The 15,602-nt window shown below is 30.4% G+C and overlaps 1 protein-coding gene and 1 long non-coding RNA gene across 4 annotated transcripts in view; both read right to left on the reverse strand.

Moving 5' to 3' along the window:
• Nucleotides 1-15,602, reverse strand: part of LOC147802079 (ATP-dependent RNA helicase DDX19A-like) — a 201,113-nt gene that overhangs the window by 66,416 nt on the left and 119,095 nt on the right. The window lies entirely within an intron of this gene.
• On the reverse strand, nucleotides 1,224-8,915 carry LOC147802080 (uncharacterized). Its single transcript, XR_015429963.1, has 2 exons — nucleotides 5,208-8,915; nucleotides 1,224-1,372 (listed from the first exon to the last, which is right to left on the reverse strand). It is a non-coding gene; the product is annotated as an uncharacterized LOC147802080 (long non-coding RNA).

Here is a 15,602-nt window from a genome sequence, read left to right on the forward strand (position 1 = left end):
GTCTCGAATTAGGTAAAAAAGCGTTTATATTTGGGCTGTTTTTAACGTAAAAATGACGGATTTTTGCCGTTATTTTGACTAAGGTGAATTTCGTAACCAATTTTTAACGTATTTTTTACGTTTTTTTCACCAAACTATTTACGTATATTTTTGGTTCTATAAATTCGTTATTTTCACCAAGAATATTTACGTATTTTTAACGCTTATTTTTATTAAAATAACGTACATTTTACGTTATTTTAACCAAAATACAAACGTATTTTATCCATACTATTTACGTATTATTAACGCTTATTTTGAGCTTTATTTACGCATTATTAACGCTTATATATCAATATTTTTAACGCTTATTTTGAGCTAGGTGAATTGATAAATTTTTCGCGAAAATTTAACTAAATTAATTTCAATTTATCGTAATTTTAACCGAATTGTTAACAATAGCATATTTTAAGTTTTTTTTTTAACTAAGAAGGAAAGAAACCATTCCGTATTTTAATGTTTACGCTGCACTAATTACACTAAAAAATATAGCATTTACTTTTTATTTAAAAAAAAACTTTTAATTCTTTTCGAACTAAAACTAAAATAACGGAAAATAGCCGATATTCATGTTTTTTTTTTAGAATCCTAGAAAAAGCTTTTGTTTTTAATCTCACACTTTCTGTAAATTTTTACAATTCAAATTATAACTCAACGAATATGGAATGCAAATCTTTCTACCTCTTCACAGCAGCATACTAGTTTATTTATGAAGTTTCATGTCCCTCAGGAATTTTTTACATTTTTCATTCCTAAAAGTTTGTAATATAAAGAATTGGTAGAAGAAAAAATTACTCAATACTTACATGATTTTCCAAACCCATATGGAAAAAAAATATTTTTTTTTTAGTTTAAATTAATAATTAAGAAATCTACTGCTGTCCTGAAGTCCATGTTTCCAAATTGCTTGCTGGAAATTATCTACTCTTCTAGAATGCTTTTGGGTTCATTATTTTTTTTTAAATGCATATATTTTAATTTTTAGCTTGAAAAATTTGACTAAAATTTACTTTAACACACACACGAAGTAAAAAAAAAAAAATATTAACCAAATTTACCATTTGATTTGTTTACTTACTAAAATTACAATTTTTCTAAACCTTATGTTCGTAAAACTAAAATTTTTAATCCAGAAGAGCAGTTAACTAAATAATTTTAAATACAGAAAAAAACATTAAATCAAATAAGATTTATTAAGTTTTATTTATTTTACAACTATCATACAATATATTTACAATATATAGATTTACAATTATAACACATCGCCACAGATCTGAAACATTCATAACTTCTTCCATCCCGCTGTTACTATCACCTCTTCACTGCAATGTTCCTGGAAAACAAATAAATATTTTAGCATATGAAAAAAAAATATACCGGACAATAATATTAAATTGTTACAACCAACAGTAGATTTCTAAGACGAAGCAATACTGACTAGATAAAATACAGTTAAATAAAAATTTTTAAAAAAATATTAAAACTGTTTATTATTTTCATGGAATTTCTACTAAGTATATATCGATTGAGTACATCCAAATACTTAGATATAAGAAAATCTATTTTACAAATTTTAGTCACATATTACACAACAAAATTACATACATATACAGCACAAATCTGAATTAGAATATTTCATAATTTTTTTTTATCCTAACTAAATCTTACATTGAAGCCAGCAGTAAGTTATAAACAAAACATAAAATTATTTTTCGTGTGGCTTTGAGGAGAACTCCTCCAGAGTTTTAGTCTGGTGCTGTTGGTTGCTTTGGTAACAAGTAAGAGCACATTTCTAATAGGGGAACAATGAAGGAATAAAGTGTCAATTGGTTTACCCACACTGACCTAAAATCAAGACAAAACTATTCACAAAACACTCCTATTTGAAATTACTTTTTCTCATAACCGCAGTACTTGCCACGACATGTGCCCATTGTCAGGTAAAGTACTCCTAAAAGCTGCCCTATACTTTCTGTTTATTTACTTATCATCAGAATTTTATTTTCCTCTCTCATTCTTTTCATTTTTTTATTGCTCCTTGGCTGCAATTTTCATTCCTCTTCAGAATATTTTGCAAGAACTTTGTAGTTCAGAAACACAATTCGATTAGTTTCAGTTACGTAATTTTTAATTTCTCATTTATTAAAACAGTAAAAATACTATGCCTTTTAACACTAACAGTATCTTTAATATACAAAAGGAGTAATTTTAACAAATTCAGTAATTTGTTAAACTATATATTATTTAGTTCAAGTGAAGAATTACATTTTACAATTGCCTCTGTTAAAGCTTTTTTAAACAAAAAATGGTTATTTTGAAAATTCTTTAATTTCTGTAAAATCGCTGCTAAAACGTAACACTTTACTACAAAATACATTAGAAAGCTGTTTGGTGATATAGAAATTCATTTCCACAACGGAATTCTTAGTAATGGTGGGAAAAATAGGAAGGGTGGGAAAAATAGGTTCTGTGTTCCTTGACCCTAGTATGTTACAATCAGGTTGCTTGGGGCAGTAAAAACTTTATTTGTTTAAACCACTTAAAAAGGACTGGATAAAAAAATTTAAAAAAAAAAAACTTCACACACAAAACACAGTTTTTGGAGAAATATTTTAATAAATATTTCTTCGAAAAATGTGATTAAATGAAAGGAACACAATGGTGTTAGTTAATTGTAGCAACATGACAGAATGTTTGGAGTAATGCAGTATAGCAATTTTGGACTATAAAAACAATTCGGAGGAACAGCCTTAAACTTAAAATTGTTTCAAAAAATAATAATTTTATGCTTGGAACTAATTAGAAATTATCTTTTTTAATGCTGCATATATATATATATATGAGCAAAACAAAATTACCAAATTTGCACACACATGCAAAAAAATAAAATAAAAATTTTTTTGAACAAGTATAGAGCAGATATATCAAATTTTTTTTTAACTTATTTAAAGATGTGAAAACAAATATATATTTTTTTGTCAAACTGTAATTCATATAGTTTGTAGTAGTGATAATTTCCATTGCATGAACTACTTAACTTACAAGTTTTCTGCAATATTAGACATTTAACGTAAATTTTACTTAATAGTTTTTGTTAAAATAAAAAGTTGGAACATAAGTATGCTAAATGTATACAGTAAAATGCAAGAAAATATAATAAATTAATGAAAACTAGTCAGTCTAACTCTTTTAGAGAAAAGTAAGCATTTTTTGCAACCTTGATATACACAATGAATCGTGTTTCAAAGCATTTTAATCATTAATACTTCAACACCAAATAATAGACACAAAAACATTCACTTGGAAAAATAAGATATTTAAATAAAAGATGTTTTCAAACAGTATGAAATCAAAAATTTTTCATTTAATGTAAGCATAATAATATAGTGCAGAAGTTATTGAAAAAAAAAAAAACTTTATAAAAATAAAGTGATAATATCATAGACAGATATATCATATAAATAGAAAATATCATATGTATAGTCATAGATATAAAATCATTGATTAAAGTTAACAATATTGAAAGTTCAATTTCTAATATGCGGAATTGTAGAAAACTGCAGATGTACACAAAAAAAAATATATATATATATAAACATATATACAATTGGCTTATTTTAATTAAAACAAGGATAATTTGAAATCTTGTGGCAGAATGTTTTTGAGCTATCTGCGACTCAACTCTCCAGCACTAAGATCTAATTGCAAAATACTTTTAATACAAACAAACATATATGTTGCTAATTTAAAATGGCAAATATGCTGTGTTAACAAAAAATAATAATAATGATTTTCTTAATTTAACACGAAATAATTTTTTTTTAATATTATGGGTGATATTCTCACATTTTGTTGGTGGGAAGACACACACTTTATTAGCTTCTTCGCATTTTGTAAATAATCATCACAATAAAAAAATATTAAATATCATGAAATCTGTAGTAGCAATTGCCCCCCGCCCCCCCAAAAAAATATATGATGTAATTACGTAAATTGGACTCCTCAAAAGCGTGTTACACTTTGAAATTAGGTTGTAATAAATAATATCGTATAAAAAATATCTGATTTAAAATTTAAGGAGAAATCAACATCTATAACTTCTAAAAATTCAATAGAATTTAAAAAAAAAAAAAAAATAGATAGCCTTAAAAAATAGATACTCAAATGCACGATTCGAGTTTTCCATATTGTTTAAATATATCAAGATGGTTAAGAACCAAATGAAAATCAATATCAATAACTGCCGAAAATACTATCAAAACATTACGTCGATTTATGATACTATCGGTGAAAATTGAGCGTGTCAAAAACTGATTATCTAAATGCATGATTCAAATATTGCATGTTCAAATATTTCTGTAAAAAAGAAAAGTAATATTTTCATCTTTTCAAGAGAAAAATCTTTCTGCAAGAGATCTGTAAAATTTTGCAACAATGTCGCCGTTTCGCTGCGATTCTGCCACGGAGATTTGAAATACTGAGCAATATGCATAAATCTTAATTCCCCGAGAATTTCTAATTGATGTTGTTTATTCATTTTATAATTCATTTTAATGTTTGCCAAATGTTTGGTTTGAGTAACCTTAGCCTTTGAGGGATTCATCAATCTGCATAATCGCTGAAGAATTCTCAAAAGCAAAATAGAAGTTTCAGAATTTGTTTGAACTTATGGAGGACTATGAATAAAAAGACTAATTTAATGCAGATAAAACACATTTTTTTTTAAGTGTCAGTGAAATAAAACATTGGAACAGCAAAAATAGTGGTGGTAAAAACAGTAACAGTTTACCATTCTACTTGATACTAACGATGAAACTTACACCAGAAACTTCTATTATAAATTAGTTGAATAGTGCAAAGGCTGATGATTGTGCATGAAATAATTAGGATTCTACAGTACATGGAAAATATATTTACAATATATGATAATTCATTTTAAGAGACAAATTTTTGAGTACTTTTATTTGTTGTTATTGAAGCATGGGCAGCCTATGTAAACAATGTTTAATTACTTTTTTTAATATCAGCAAAAGTAATCTGAAATAATTTTTAACAATTGATTTGATCATGTTTATAATTTCACGAATTTTTTTACCCATTTTTAAGCACAAGAAAAAAGGAAACAATTCAAATACAGTTATTTCTTTAGACATACTTAATTCAGGTACCTTTAAATGAGACTTGATGGAGGTTCATTCTCAAAGCTAGATCCTTTTCAAAGATCTTCCTCAGAAGTACATCAATAGATTATGAAAAAGAAAATTCATTCAGTTAATACGTTTAAAAACATAGAAATAATTCAAACATATTTTGTTTTGTTTATACGGGCACATTTATTATTCAGAACTAGAGAAGTAAGGAGTAATGGTTTGGCAGAATGTTAGCTAAAAAAAATGGTGAAATGCAGAATATATTTTTATAGTAATATTTTTAAAAAAAAAATTCATTAATAAATATTTTTTACGAATAAATAAGTTTATTTATTATTGGAAATTACTCCATGCTTATCTATGTTAGTGGAATGGGCTAAAGGGAAAACAAAAAACTAAACCAGAAATACTTAATAAAGTTATGAAGTAAAATAGAAAGAGAAAAAAAAATTATCATAATTGTTACAACAAAACTTCCATGCTAAGAATAATATTTTTTGTAAAGCAGTATCCATAAAGCAACATTAACTAAAATATAATCTATTAGAAATATGTTATTAAAATGCTGTGTTATCTTAAAAATGCTAAAAAAAACAAAAGATTATATACAAATGTAAAACAGAAAAATCTATTTTAATTCTCAAAATGAAATTTTAAAGCTTTACATCTCAGTCTTTCCAATTATCATATTTTCCAGATAAGAATAAAGACAATAGAAACATTCTTAATTACTGTGTCATACAGTTAATAAAAACAAAGTTTTTTAGAAATGTAAAAAGCTAGGTAAAAACCAAGACAAAAATTGTTTAAAAGAAAAATTTAGCAATAAAAATTTCAATTGAACTTTTTCACCTAGCAAGGGTCTGTCTAGGTTTTTCTGATAGGTACCTATTTTATGAAAATTTAGACATAATTTGTGAAAAATTAAAAACTACATTAAAAAATCAACACAAAAATATGGATTTATCGTTTCTTAAAGAATACAAAAATAAAATTATAAGAAAAAGTATTTTGTGAAACTAATGTTTTTTCTAAAGTTGAATTTGTGAAGGTACTGCTAAACGGTAGTAAATTTGGCCTTGACAGACCTCTGCCTAAGCATATTTTTAGAATACAGTGACTATAAAAGAATTAAAAAAGTTTTAAACAGCAATGTAAATTTAAATAAAAGCTTGAATAAGAATAATTCTAAAGATAATTTAATATTGAAAATTACTGCAATTATTTTCCATATCGTTTTAGCTGATAAATTTCAAAAACTGTTTCAAAAATAAGAAGAAAAATTTCCAGTAAATGTTCAACTGGGTGTTTTTTTTTCTTTTTAAAGATATCATGTTGCAAAATAAATAGTCAAAAAACTATTTTGTCCATGTGAGATTTTCTCTTGCAATAGGAAACAATAGGAAATAGGAAATTGAAAATTGAATTAGGAAATTGCAATAAGAAATTGAATTAATTGCAATAGGAAATTGAATTAAGATGATACTTCCACGACATTTTGGTTGAAGAACCATCTGCTATAGACTCTTGTAAAATTTACACCAATCAAGCATGTTTAACCCTTGGTTCTTTAAAAAGGTAAAGTTAAAAGAAAATGCCACTACTCAACTTTTTTAAAAATGCAACAACTAATAGTTTTTATACTTTATAAGACAATAGTAGGTAAGTAGATAAGACAGCTCAAATTAATAACAATATGATAGGACTGTTTCACACATAACACTTGTCTCGTCTCATTTGCTAATAAAAATGCCATCTCGTACTGAGTAGGCAAAACAGTAAGAAAAATGCCCGTATCATGATCTGCCGGTGAATAATCACTATATCTTCTAAGCAACTTCCACGCAGCAACCAGGAGGAACTAAAAAAAATTAACGAACGGAGATCAACTTGAAGAGTATAACTCGTAGCTACCTTTCGCACACCTTTACATATTCTTTTAAAAAGTTAGCAGTTAGAAATCTATTTAGTGCCTGGACGATAGCAGTTGGCATAACTGCTCACAATACAGAAGTAACCCTAATAGGGAATTAAAAGTTTAATGAGTATTTCTATGTTGTTACCTATGGATAAATATTTATAAACTTCCAGCGGTCCACGAAAAATTAAGAAAATATCTCAGAATGGGAGTAACTCAGAGAATATAAGTTGAAGCAACCCTCAGGAAAACTTCTACATACTTCTTTTTAAATTTTTGCAAAGTACAAAATATATATAATTTTTTTTGTTTCAACATTTTTAGTTGGCACAATCTAGTTCAAATAGGGAAACATCCCCTTTTATTTGATTCATAAAATCAGGGGAGATCTCTATAAAAGGAACAATGGCAGAATAATCAGCACGTCTTGGCAACTTCTGGTATCGGAGAAACTGAAAGAAAGTTAAAAAATCACAGAAAGGGACCAACTCGAAAGATATAACTCGTAACCATTTGGCAAACATTCATGTTTTTTTCAAAAAAAATTTCAAGTTTATATCTATTTGGTAGCTTGGCTATTGTAGTTAGTGTAACAGGTTAATATATGGAAATATCCCCTAAAATTAGTGAAACAGAAAAATTTACATTATAAATCTAGCTAAAATTCTTTTCCACTCCGGAAAATCAGTTTATTATCACCTGTGGCAGAATAATCAACAGGTCTTGGTAACTTCCAGTGGCTATCATCACACTGAAAACAAAACATGGGAAGAAACTCAACAGGGTATATCTTGTAGCCACTACCCCCTGGCAAACCTCTACAAGTTTTCTTTTATAAATGTATGCAAGTTTGAAATCCACAATAGTAGGCGCAGCAAATCACAGAAGGAAAATATCCCCTCTACTCATATTTTGGTGTGTAAAGTCAACCGTGATTAATGACATTTAAGTATTATCTTCAGAATAATGCTTATAATTGTTACTTTTTGTTAATTGTTATTTATTATAGCAACAAAATTTGTCAGGTGAATAAAATAATGCAGCATTAATTTAATAATTTTGATAATTAAAGCTTTAAAATAGAATTTTTTTTTTACGTAAGATCGCAACTAGTTTAACTCAGTATTTCAGATTAATATTCCTTGATTAAGCTTAGGTACCATCAAAAAACTTTCCAAAAATTCATGATTTTATTAAAAATATCTTAACTGCATAACAATCGTATATAACGGGTCTGTATTTCGTCTCTTTACATTAAGCACAGTAAATGAGATTCAACAAATTCTCTTGCTTTTTTCCAAAATCGTTACGTTTTGTCATAGTTTGTTAAACTTCGCAAATGATAGGCTTAGAATATTTGTGTTTATTTCAAGCAGAATTAACTACAATTATTATTTACTTTTTTTGACAGTGAAGCATTATAATGAATTAACATTCTAAAATAGTAATAATTAAAGTAAGGAATAAAAGAACTTACCATTGAATCCGGCGTATGTAAACACACGCGTGCAACAATGTAAATAAATGTAGGGGTAGCTAGTGTAGGGGTAGCAATCCTTGTGTAGAACTTGCTCCCACGGAAAAGGAGTGAAAAGTTGAAACTTAGTATCGTTTAATCCACTTGTAAAACAAAAACTCAAATAACTGAAAGCAATGTGGAGAGTACTTTTGAATCTATATTGTTAATCAATTTTTTCTCTATTTTTGATTTTTCTTCTTATTTTTCTTATTATTATTCTAATTAAACCTGGAATAAAATGCTACATTGTAGAATAACTTTCATATATAAATAACTTTCATATATTTCATTTTTAAAAAAGTTAAATAAAACTGTCAAGCTTTTTTTTAAAAAAATATTACTATTTTACCTGATGACTTAAAGAAAAATGGAATTATATTGTTATGTAATGTTATTTTCATTACAGAGATATAATAGTATTTTATTTTTACTAGTATAATATTATTTGAATAGCTTGTACGTAAAAAAACTCGATTTTAATGCTTTTTATAATTTTCATGAATTCATAAAAATTGCTGTTTTATGCTCTGGAAATGTAAAATTATTATAACAATAATTTATTATTAAAAGATAAACATGAATAAATATTATAAATTAAGATCACTGATTCGTAAGACATACAAGATTATTTAAAATACGTGATTATTTATTTTAAAACTTTACACTTTTTTGCTTCCTCTAACCAGGAACTTCATATCCAATCGTTAGGAATTAGAGGATCGTACTATAGTAATTTAACTAAATGAGACATTAATTATGTTATATTTTAAAACTGTAAAACTAACAATATACATTGATTTTTTTGTGCATCATATAGGCTGATCAATGAACCATAAATTGTAGGATTTCCATTTAATCCGAAATGAGAGTAAGAAAGATATTGTAGAATACATTCTACGTTAGGTCTTCCATCAAATCAAAAAGATTTAATCTAACTACATCCACCAATGTAAAAGTTTTATCGATTAACATAATATGGGATCAACATGTGCATTTATTTATCTCTGGTTAATTTTAATTATTATATCATGATTACATGTTATTTCTCAAATTTCGTGCTTATTTTTTGTTTTTCTCGTCTGCGTAGGTGAAGATTTTGGCATGCATAAAGGCATGGTCTCACGATTTAGGTATCATTTTTAGTTGTTGGTGATGACCGTGTTAAAAATAATAGTTTGAAAAAATTCATAAAATATTTATTACATAAAAAAATACACATTTAAATAAAAAGCACCTTTTAAATCACGATTTCGTTTGGAGAAAAGAAAAAAAAAAGAGGTAATATCATGCATTTGAAAACTTGATTATAACAATAAGGGTAAAAAAGGGTGTCAAGTTGTTAACATTTCTAGTGGATCAAGTTATTTTCATATAATATATTAAAAATTTTATATTTAATTTCAGCTGGAAGGATCCATTTTCGTTAAACGTTCCGTTTCCCTCTTCAGTGCTTTAGATAAAAAAAAAAAAAAAGTAAATTCTTATGAATCTGTTTTTTCGCTTGCTGATATTTGTCTTCATTTTAAAAGCAATGTATGTATACATTAAAAAGATTTTGTTGAAATTTTATTCCCAGATAACACAGTGTAAACAGATAATGTGTCAACGAATTAATGAAGGTAGGAGTTTTAGTTACGTCGCACTAGAGCTGTACATTAGGCTTATCATCCATTTAGACTTAAATCTGAAGGGGTAGGAAATTTTCTCCAGATCCCTGTACATTTGGCACAGTAATGCGATCGACCACAGGCTTCTCGATTCCACAGATTTTAATAGCACATATATCGCATGTACTCGGTGGTGTCGAGGATCGAGCACCGCCCCCGTCAAGGAATAGAATGGCCCTTAAAACTCCTATTAACCGGGAACTAAGCCTAAATGAAAAAATCTTGGTCAAAAAACAAAGAAAAAAATTTGTCGCACTGATGTCAAAATATGAAAAAAACAAATATTTAATTTCTCTCTTCTTTTTTTTCTTGCTGTTGTTGTTAATTTACGTCGCACTAGAGCTGCACAATGGGCTATTGGCGACGGTCTGGGAAACATCCCGGAGGATGATCCGAAGACATGCCATCACAATTTTGATCCTCTGCGGAGGGGATGGCACCCCCGCTTCGGTAGCCCGACGACGTGCGCGCGAAGTCGAGCACTTTACGGTAGCACAGTTTAACGAGGACCAATACCGCACACCCTCGGTCCCTACGCAGACTGATCCAAGTGGCACCCGCACACTGACCGCAGCCAGTGATGTTTGACTTCGGTGATCTGTTGGGAACCGTGTCTTAACGATCAGTCCACTGCGGGACCTTTTTTTTCTTCTTAAAGGTGGTTTTTTTTTTTTTTTTTTTTTTTTTTTTTTTTAGGATCTATGTATTAGCATTGCAAAATTTAGGTCTTAACTTCAATTTTTGAGGAACTTTCTCTTTTCCTTACTTAATTCCTTTTCTTTTTTATTTATATGATCTAAATAATTAAAAACAATTTATTTAACTTCATTAACTATTTAAAACCTTCCAAGCATTGTGTCCCTAGGTAAATTTTACTAAAATTCCCTGTTATGTAACATTATTGCCCGATATGATAAAAAAAAAAAAAAAAAAAAAAAAAAAAAACAGACTATTCAATGCAAGAAAGCTTAAAACTGACAGCTCGGAAAAATAAACCGAACTAACGCTCTAACTATTTTTAAAAGTACTTCAATTTCACATACACAAAAACTCACTCATAAATAATATTTTGCAAAGAAATAAAGAATTATCATTACTTGCTCTTATAAAAAAAGTTATTTTTCTGACATTACAACAAAACTTACAATTATTATTTATATTTTATGCTATTTTATATTATTTTTTATATTTTATAAATTTATATTATTTTTTACTATATATGATTTTCATAAATAATTTACTTATTACAATTAAGATTTTATAATTAAGCAATTTCCAGATTATAAAATTCAAGATTCAAAGCAAAATTTAATAAATTTGTAAAAACGTTAGACTCCCTAACAACGTACAAACTATTTTGGCAGCCCTCAATGATGAATTAGACCAGCTAGCTTCAGTTGCTGACAAAATCAATGATCTCACCTCGCATCAACACGTAAACACTGTCGCCGCTGATAAAACGTCTGCACTCGAATTGCAAGTCGCTCAGCTCACTAAACAAGTAAGCGAACTCACTTCTTATGTGAGACAGTCTCGAAACCCGAACAGAGAAAGAAAGAATTCTCAACATCGCAGCAATTCTAGAGCTCGCAGAAAATATAAAGAACCTGAAAACGGATATTGTTTTTATCATACAAATTTTGGTAATCGCGCTAAAAAATGTAATTCTCCATGCAATTACTCGGAAAACTAAACAGGCGATCGCACGAAGGCCATACCGATCGCCACATTAATCGTATTTTATTGGCCGATCAAAAAAGTAACCTTAATTTGCTTATTGATACTGGCGCTGATTTGTCTGTCTTGCCAAAGCGTTATGCATCTGATACTAAAGTTTCTGATGATTTAGTATTATTCGCAGCAAACGGTACTAAAATTTTAACATACGGAACAAAAATTTTAACTTTGGATTTTAACCTTCGTAGGCCTTTCACTTGGCGTTTTGTTGTTGCCGATGTTAAACAACCAATTATTGGTGTCGATTTTCTGAGACATTTCGATTTATTAGTTGATGTAAAAAATAGCCGATTAATCGATAATCTAACTAAACTAACATCACGAGGAAGGATTGCTAATATTGATTTTCCAAGTAGTTTAACTATTCACTTAGGAGACTCAAAATTTGATAGGGTATTGTCCCGCTTTCCGGAATTGACAAACCCATCTCATGCAAATCCTACGCCTACTCCTTCGACCGTTTACCATTTTTTAGAAACTACAGGACCGCCTGTATTTTCAAAGCCAAGGCGTTTATCGCCCGAAATTATGAAAGCGACCAGGGAAGAATTTGATTTTCTTTTAACTCAAGGGATTATAAGACCATCAAAAAGCCCTTGGGCTAGCCCACTACACGTAGTTAGGAAGTCGAATGGTAATTGGCGTCCCTGCGGAGATTACCGAAAACTTAATTCCATAACAGTTCCTGACAGATACCCAGTTCCACATATTCAGGACTGCACTCAATTATTTTACGGTAAGAAGATTTTTTCAACTGTCGATCTCACGAGAGCGTATCATCAAATTCCGGTGAATCCTCCGGATATTCCCAAAACAGCAGTCACCACTCCATTCGGACTATTCGAATACGTTTACATGCCTTTCGGTTTAAAAAACTCTGGTCAAACTTTCCAAAGGTTTATGCACCAAGTTCTAACAGGCTTAGACTTTTGCATACCATACTTTGACGACGTGTTCATAGCTTCAGCTAATGAAGACGAACACATCCAACATCTTCAAGAAATATTTACCCGTTTTTCTCAGTACGGCCTTAAACTTAACCCATCAAAGTGCGTGTTGGGAAAATCATCCGTTAAATTTCTCGGTTGTCTGATTTCTTCAGAGGGTGTTCAACCTTTACCTGAAAAAGTACAAGCCATAGTCGATTTCCCCAAACCTGAGACAGTTGTCCAACTTAAACGTTTTCTAGCTATGATAAATTTTTATCGCCGTTTTTTAAAAAATGCCGCAGCCACACAAGCTCCTCTAACTGAATATTTGAGAGATTCGAAGAAAAACGACAAACGCTTGATCCAGTGGACAGGCGCAGCAATTTCGGCATTTGAAAAATGCAAACAAGAATTAGCTAATTTTGCTATTCTTAGTTATCAAACACCTAATCAGCAACTTTCGTTAATGGTAGATGCTTCCGATACCTCTATTGGCGCTGTTTTAAATACTGATACTCCTAGTGGACCAAAGCCCCTCGGTTTCTTTTCCCGTAAACTTTCATTAACTGAAAAAAAATACAGTACCTATGATCGCGAATTACTTGCCATGTATGCAGCTATTAAACACTTTCGCCATAATCTTGAAGCTCAAAATTTCATAATATTTACCGATCATCGTCCCTTAATTTATTCCTTTAAAAAAAATTCAGATTCATGCTCACCGCGCCAGCTTCGACAATTAGATTTTATAGCCCAATTCAGTACTGAAATTCGCCATGTTTCTGGAAGTGATAATGTAGTAGCCGACACACTCTCACGATTGAACTCAATAAAGCTTCCACCAATTGATTTTCTTAAAATCGCTGATGCCCAAAGAGCTGATGAGGAACTAAAGAAACTACTCACTGAATGCGAAAACTCTACAATGACTTTGAAGTTGCAAACTATGAAATTGGACGGCCCATACCCCTTATATTGTGACACCAGCAATGACAGAGTTCGTCCATACGTGCCAAAAGAATTTCGAAAAAGTATTTTTATGTCTCTTCACAATTTGACACATCCTGGAATCCGTGCTTCGAAGAAGCTTGTTCTTTCTCGATTTGTATGGCCATCCATAGCCAAAGATGTTGTAGAATGGTCTCGTTCCTGTGTCAGCTGTCAGAAAAACAAAGTGATCCGACACACACGGTCTCCTCTGCAACCATTTGAGTTACCATCTCGACGGTTCGATCATATCCACATCGACCTTGTCGGACCGCTCCCTCCTTCTGATGGATACCAGTATCTCTTGACGTGCATTGACAGATTCTCAAGGTGGCCTGAAGCTATCCCCATCCCAGAGATTACTGCCGAAACGGTAGCCCGAGCACTCGTGAACAACTGGTTTTCTAGGTTCGGCATTCCTTCTGTAATCACAACAGACCAAGGCCGTCAGTTCGAGAGTAACCTTTTTCTTCAACTGTCTCGAATGATCGGAGCAACTAGAGTGCGTACAACACCGTACCATCCTTCTAGCAATGGTCTCGTCGAATGCTTTCACAGAGCCCTTAAACAAGGTCTCAAATGCCACCCCCAATATAAAATGGACTGAATCCCTTCCCATTGTACTTCTTGGACTAAGATCTGCCGTAAAAGAGGACCTAGGATGCACCAGTGCTGAACTCGTCTATGGAACCCCCCTACGACTACCAGCGGAGTTCTTCGATCCGTCAACTTCAAATGTTGATCCACACGAGTTCCTTCAAAAACTTCGAACCTGCATGTCAGAACTGAAACCAATTCCAACTTCATCACATGCAAACGTAAAAGTTTTCATCCACCCAACTCTTGAATCATGCTCTCATGTGTTTGTGAGACGTGACAGTGTAAAGAAACCCCTTCAAGCTCCTTATGATGGACCATATAGAGTACTCAGTCGTTCAGAAAAAACTTTTTGTCTGGACATTTCTGGAAAAGCTTCAGTGATCAGCGTTGACCGTCTAAAACCGGCTTTCCTCCTCAAAGACATTGAGCGAACTGTGATATCAAAATTACCTCATGCTGCGATAACTCCAACGACCACACAATTTACTGAACCTCCGCAGACAACGACACGATCTGGCCGGAGAGTTCGATTTAATCCCAAATACTTGTAGTATTTGCTGGAGGGGGAGTACTGCGGCGGTGCCCTGGCCCTGTAATCTCACCTTCACTTGGTGATGCAAAAAAAACGAACTTTTACTTCAACTTGCAGGAGTGACGTAAAACCAGTTTTTCCACAAGCAACCGACGATATCCACATTTTAGCTCGTGGCACGGTCGGTGAAGCATGGCTGTACAATGATCCTAATTTCATTTTTAACTTTCTGTATTTATTTGTAATTAATTATGTTTAAATTAAAATTTATTCTTCAAACTTTAATTGGTAATTTGCTTTAATGCTTATAAAACTCAATTTACCAAACGTTGTTGTGTGTAAAAACGTCTTTTAATAACAACCAATATTTTAAAACTTCCCACACTAAATTTTATTACGAAAACTAATTATGAGAATTATCTTTTTACCTGTTATTTGATATGTATTTTTTTTTCATTAATAAATATTATATACATTAAAGAATCAAGATTGATAAATTTTTCAAAATAATTTAATTCTATTTT

This window comes from Parasteatoda tepidariorum, chromosome 10, assembly GCF_982258835.1.
Source record: "Parasteatoda tepidariorum strain Cologne lab strain chromosome 10, Ptep-v5.0, whole genome shotgun sequence".
NCBI lineage: Eukaryota > Metazoa > Arthropoda > Arachnida > Araneae > Theridiidae > Parasteatoda > Parasteatoda tepidariorum.